Raw genomic sequence first — 6,036 nt, forward strand, 5'->3', positions numbered from 1 at the left:
GGTCTGGTTTTAACAAATTCCCTTAATTTCTGCTTATCTGGAAATGTCCTAATTTCACCATCATATTTGAGGGACAGTTTTGCTGGGTATATAATTCTTGGTTGGAAATTTTTCTCTTTCAGGGTTTTATATATACCATCCCATTGTCTCGCATGTGTGGTTTCTGCCAAGAAACCTGAGCTTAGACTTACCGGTTGCTCCTTGTAGGTAACTTTCTGTTTTTCCCATGCTGCTTTCCTGAAAGCAGCATGCTTTCTTTGTTTGTCTTTGGTTTTGGTGAGTTTGATGATGACATGTCTTGTTGATTTTCTTTTGGGGTCTGTCCTGTTAGGCGTTTGTTGGACTTCTTGAATGGATATATTCTCATCTTTTATCATACCAGGAAAATTGTCTTCCAACAAATCTTTGACAATTTTCTCTCTGGTTTTATTTGTCTCTTCCTGTTCTGGAATTCCTATTACATGTAGATTATTCCTATTACATATAGATTATTTTGATGGTATCCCACATGAACCTTAGGCTTTCTTCATTTTGTGTTGATCTTTTTTCTGATTGGTTGCTTTCTAAAGAAGTATTGAGATACTTGCCTTCAATCTCACTAATTCTGTGTTCCATTTATTCAATTCTACTCCTTTGTCCATTGAATTTGCTTTCTATTTCTGAAAACTTAGTATTAATCTTCTGGATTTCTGTATGTAGATTTTGTATCATTTTTAATTTTTTCATTTATTTTGTTGTTTTTTCTTGTATTGTCTTTCAAAATTGTTCTAGAGTTTTCTCTGTGTTTTCCTCAATTTTGTCAGTGTTTTCCTTGATCTGGCTCTCAATTCATTGAAGATACCTAAATATAATTCTTTTGAATTCCTTATCAGGGAGTTCCAATGCTGCGCCTTCCTCAGGGATGTGTTTTGGGTCTATATCCTGGTCCCTTGTTTCCCTGCTTTATTTTGCTTCTTTGTGTGGATTGTGATGCTCTGTTGTCTCCAAAGCATTATGACATTTTTGTGTTTATATTTAGCTGGTGATTGTATGTTGAAGTGACTTGCCCATGATTTTTGTTTTCTTTGGATTTTATCTAAGTAAGCAGGGTACTGTCCTCCTCTATTTGCTAGTTGGCAGCACTTAACACACTCACTACCTGTCTCCTTTCCTATTGTCAGCCTCCCGTATGTCCCTGCTGTCCTTGGCAAATGGAGCTTATTCTTAGATCCTGTTTTCAGTTAGGTTTTTCCACTAGTTGGTGCCTAATTCACTTTTGTATCCTTCCTTTTGAAGCTCAGGTCTCCAGGATTATCTTCTGTATCTCTGTCAATTGGTTTCTCTTTTCTTTGTTGAAGAGGGTCTGTGTACCTTGTCTGCTAGTCCTCCATCTTCCTGGCTCTTACTTCTTTAGGATATATACCTAGTAATGGGAGCTCTAGTGGCATAGTACCTAAGGCATTTGACTGCTAACCAGAAGGCTGAAGGTTCAAAACCACCAGCCTCTCCTCAGAAGGAAGGTTGGACAATCTACTTCCGTAGTGATACTGCCTTAGAAACCCAAGGGGAGGGGTCACTACGAGTCCGGTCCAACTCCATAGCAGTAAGTTTCAGGTGGGTTTTTTTTTTTTTTTTTTTTTTTTTGGTACCTAGTAATGGGATTGCTGGATCAAATGGTATTTCTATTTCCAACTTTTTAAGAACTTGACATACTGTTTTCCACAGTGGTTGTATCATTTTATAATCCCACCAGCATGTATAAGAGTTTTAGTCACTCTACATCCTTGCCAGCATTTGTTATTTTCTGTCTTGTTGAACTTTGCTGTTAGTTCTGAGGTGAGATGGTATCTCATTGTTGTTTTGATTTGTGTCTCTCTGATGGCTAATGATTGTGAGCATTTCTTCATGTATTTGCTGGCTGCCTGAATATCTTTCTTAGTGAAGTGTCTATTCATATCTTCTGCCCATTTTTAAACTGGATTTGTTAATCTTTTGTTGTTGAGATGTTGGAGTTTTCCATAAATTTTAGAGATAAGTCCGTTGTCAGATACGTTGTTGCTGAACATTTTTTCCCAATCTCTAGGTTCCTTTTTACTCTTTTGGAGAAATCTTTTGAAGCACATAAAAATGGAGTTTTTAGAAGATCTCATTCATATACTTTATCTTCTTCTATTTGTGTATTTTGGGTTATGCTTGACCATTTATTAATGCCATAAGTTAGAGCCCCTAAATTTGCCCCTATTTTTTCCTTAAGAAACTTTATAGTTTTAGGTTTCACTTTTAAGTCTTTGCTCCATCTGGAGTTAGTTTTTGTGTATGGTGTGATGTACGGATCTTGTTTCATTTTTCTGAAATGGATATCCAGTTTTGCCAGCACCATTTGTTAAAGAGATATCTCTTCCACATGTAATGAATTTCAGCCCTTTGTCAAAAATCATCTGACCATAGGTCGATGGATCTATTTCTGGATTCTCAGTTCTGTTCCACTGGTCTATGTGTCTGTCGTTGTACTAAAACAAGGCTGTTTTGACTACTGTGGCTGTATGGTAGATTTTGAGATCCGCAAGTTTGAGATCTCCTGCTTTGTTCTTCTTCAATAGCACTTTGCTTATGCGAGATCTCTTTCCTTTCTATATAAAATTAGTGATTGGTTTTTCCATATTCTTAAAGAAAGCTGATGGGATCTGTGTTGGGATTGTGTTGAAATGTATAGATTGCTTTGGGTAGTATTGACACTTCTACAATGTTCAGTCTTCTTATCCACGATCATGGTATGTTCATCCATTTATGTAGGTCTTTTATGGTTTCTTGAAGTAGTGTTTTGTAGTTTTCTTTGCATAGGACTTTGGTGTCTCTAGTGAGATTTGTTCCCAAGTATTTTATTTTTTTGGTAGCTATTGTAAATGGTACTGATTTCCTTATTTCCTTTTCAACAATCTCTTTGCTGGTGTAGAGGAATCCAACTAATTTTTGTATGTTGCTCTAGTATCCCACCACTATGCTAAATCTCTCAATTAGTTCCAGTAGTTTTTTTGCTGAGTCTCTTGGGTTTTCTATGCATAGGATCATATCATCAGCAAATAGGGATAGTTTTACTTCTTCCTTACCAATTTGGATGCCTTTGATTTCCCTTTCTTGACTTATTGCCCTGGCTGGTACTTCCAATATAATCTTGAATAGAAGTGGTGATAAAGGGCATCCTTGTCTGGTTCCTTTTTGCAAGGGGAATGGTTTCAGTCTCTCTTCATTGAGAATAATGTTGGCTGTGGGTTTTGCATATATACCCTTTATTATGTTGAAGAATTTCCCTTCTATTCCTATTTTGCTGAGTATTTTTTATCAGGAATTGGTGTTGGATTTTATCAAATGGCTTTTCTGCATCAATTGATATGATCGTGTGGTTCTTTTCCTTTGTTTTATTTATATGATGGATGACGTTGATTGTTTTTCTATGTTGAAACATCCTTGCATACCTGATATGAACCCCACTTGGTCATAATGTATTATTTTTTTAATACATTGTTGGAGTCTGTTGGCTAGGATTTTGTTGAAGATTTTTGCATCTGTATTCATGCGGGATATTGATCTGTAGTTTTCCTTTTTAGTGATGTTTTGGCACCAAGGTTACACTTGCTTCATAAAATGAATTTGGGAGGATTCTATCCTTTTCTATGTTCTGGAATAGTTTGAGTAGGATTGGTGTCAGTTCTTCTCTGAACATTAGGTAGAATTCTCCAGTTAAATCATCTGGGCCAGGGCTTTTTTTGTTGTTGGTAATTTTTTTTATGACCTGTTCAATTTCTTCTTTTGCTATGAGTCTGTTCAAATTTTCCACCTCAGTCTTTGTTAGTTTAGGTGAGTAGTATGTTTCTAGAAATCTGTCCATTGCAAGGCCAAAAAGTTTGAGAACTACTGATAGGCAATAGGGCACACTAGTTTAAAGCATGGGCTCTGGAGTCAGACTCATTTGCTTTGAATTCAGATTCTGTTCCCCATTAGCTGTGTGACTCAGTAAATTACTTAAACTCAGCTTTCTCTTCTGAAAACTACAGATGATAATTGAATCTTGTGATTGTTACATCTAAAAATCCATGTGCTTAAGACAATGACTAGCATATAGTGGAAGTTCACACATTTGCTAGGGTAATAATAATTCTTATCCACATTTTACATGTTATGAATGTGGTCTGGGTTTGGAAAACCATTCTTTGAAAGTTTACAGACTTTAAAGCACAACTGTGAGGCCAGCTGATAAGGCAGATGGATATGGTCCAGTTGATGTTCTGTTAGATATGTACATAGAAATTGAGCGATAATGGATCTCCATGACTAGAAAATTTAGAGGTTTAGCATCTTCATGTTTTGTTGTTGTTAGGTGCTGTCAAGTTGGTTCCAACTCATAGCAGTCCCATGTACAACAGAACAAAACAGTGGTCCGTCCTGTGCCATCCCTGTCATTGTTGCTATGGAGCCCATTTTGCAGCCACTGTGTCACTCATTGAAGGGCTTTCTCTTTTTTACTGACCATCTACTTTACCAAGCATAATATCCTTCTTAAGGGACTGGTCCCTCCTGGAAACATGACCAATCCTCACTTATAAGGAGCATTCGAATTGTACTTTTTCTAAGACAGATTTGTTTTTTCTTCTGGAAATCCATGGTATATTTAAAATTCTTCTCCAACACCACAATTCAAAAGCATCAATTCTTTGGTCTTCCTTATTCATTGTCTAGCTTTCACATGCATATGAGGTGAATGAAAATACCATGGCTTGGATTAAGCACACTATAGTCTTCAAAGTGACATCTTTACTTTTGAACACTTTGAAGAATTCTTTTGCAGCAGATTTGCCCAATGCAGTATGTCATTTGAGCTTTCCCAAAGAAGGGTCTCTATGGCATTGTACTAGATTACCATAATAATTTAAAGGGGAAACTTTCACAATGTCTGGAGCCCTTGATGTCATACAGATGAAGACTGAAGATGTCGTCAGATTCTTGGCAGCAGGAACCCACTTAGGTGGCACCAACCATGATTTTCAATGGAACAGTACATCTGTAACAGGCAGAGTGATGGCATCTATATCATAAACCTGAAGAGGATCTGGGAGAAGCTTCTTTGCTTCTGTTGGTAGTTAAGGCCATTGTAGCCATTGAAAACCCAGCTAATATCAGTGTCATATCCTTCAGGAATAACCAACGGGCTGTGCTAAAGTTTGCTGCTGCCACTGGAGCCACTCCTGTTGCTGGGCATTCACTCCGAGAACCCTCACTAACCAGATCCAGGCAGCTTTCCAGGAGCTGCATCTTTTGGGTTAATGATCCCAGGACTGACCACAAGCCTCTCACAGAGGCGTCATATGTTAACTTGCCCACCATTGCTCTGTGTAACACAGATTCTCCTCTGCGCTACATGGACATCGCCATCCCATGCATCAACAAGGGAGCTCATTTGGTGGGTCTGTGGATGCTGGCATGGGAGGTTCTGTGCATGCATGGCACCAATCCTGAGGAGCACCTATGGGAGGTCATGCCTGATCTCTACTTCTGTAGAGATCCAGAAGAGATTGAAAAGGAAGAGCAGGCCACTGCTGAAAAGGCTGCGACCAAGGAAGAATTTCAGGGTGAATGGACTACTCACACTCTTGAATTTACTGCTGCTTAGCCTGAGATTGCATACTGGTCTGAAGGTGTGCAGGTGCCCTCTGTGCCTGTTCAGCAGTTCCCTACTGAAGACTGGAGTGCTCAGCCTGCAACTAAAGACTGTTCAGCAGCCCCTGCTGCTCAGGCCAACAAGTGAGTAGGAACAACTACTGAGTGGTCTTAAGCTGTCTTCCAGTTTCTTAAACAAACAAAGATAAGGTTGATGGAAAATAAGCATCAGTTTCTAATAAATGAAAAATAGGTCCTTTGATTTGTTGACTGCTGCTTCCATAGGTGTTGATTGTGGAGCCAAGGAACATGAAATCTTTTTTTTTTTAGGATTTGGGTGAAGATTTACAGAGTAAATTCACTTTTCATACAGCAGTTCACATATACTTTGTCTCATGTCATTGA

The 6,036-nt window shown here is 38.3% G+C and overlaps 1 protein-coding gene and 1 pseudogene across 1 annotated transcript in view; both read left to right on the forward strand.

Moving 5' to 3' along the window:
• The window catches only part of EPB41 (erythrocyte membrane protein band 4.1), a 273,985-nt gene that overhangs the window by 169,308 nt on the left and 98,641 nt on the right, over nucleotides 1-6,036 (forward strand). The gene's annotated exons all lie outside the window — the stretch shown is intronic.
• On the forward strand, nucleotides 4,924-5,806 carry LOC103192775 (annotated as a pseudogene).

This window comes from Orycteropus afer, unplaced genomic scaffold, assembly GCF_000298275.1.
Source record: "Orycteropus afer afer isolate SDZICR_OR568_19922 unplaced genomic scaffold, OryAfe1.0 scaffold00031, whole genome shotgun sequence".
In the NCBI taxonomy this organism is placed as follows: Eukaryota; Metazoa; Chordata; class Mammalia; order Tubulidentata; family Orycteropodidae; genus Orycteropus; species Orycteropus afer.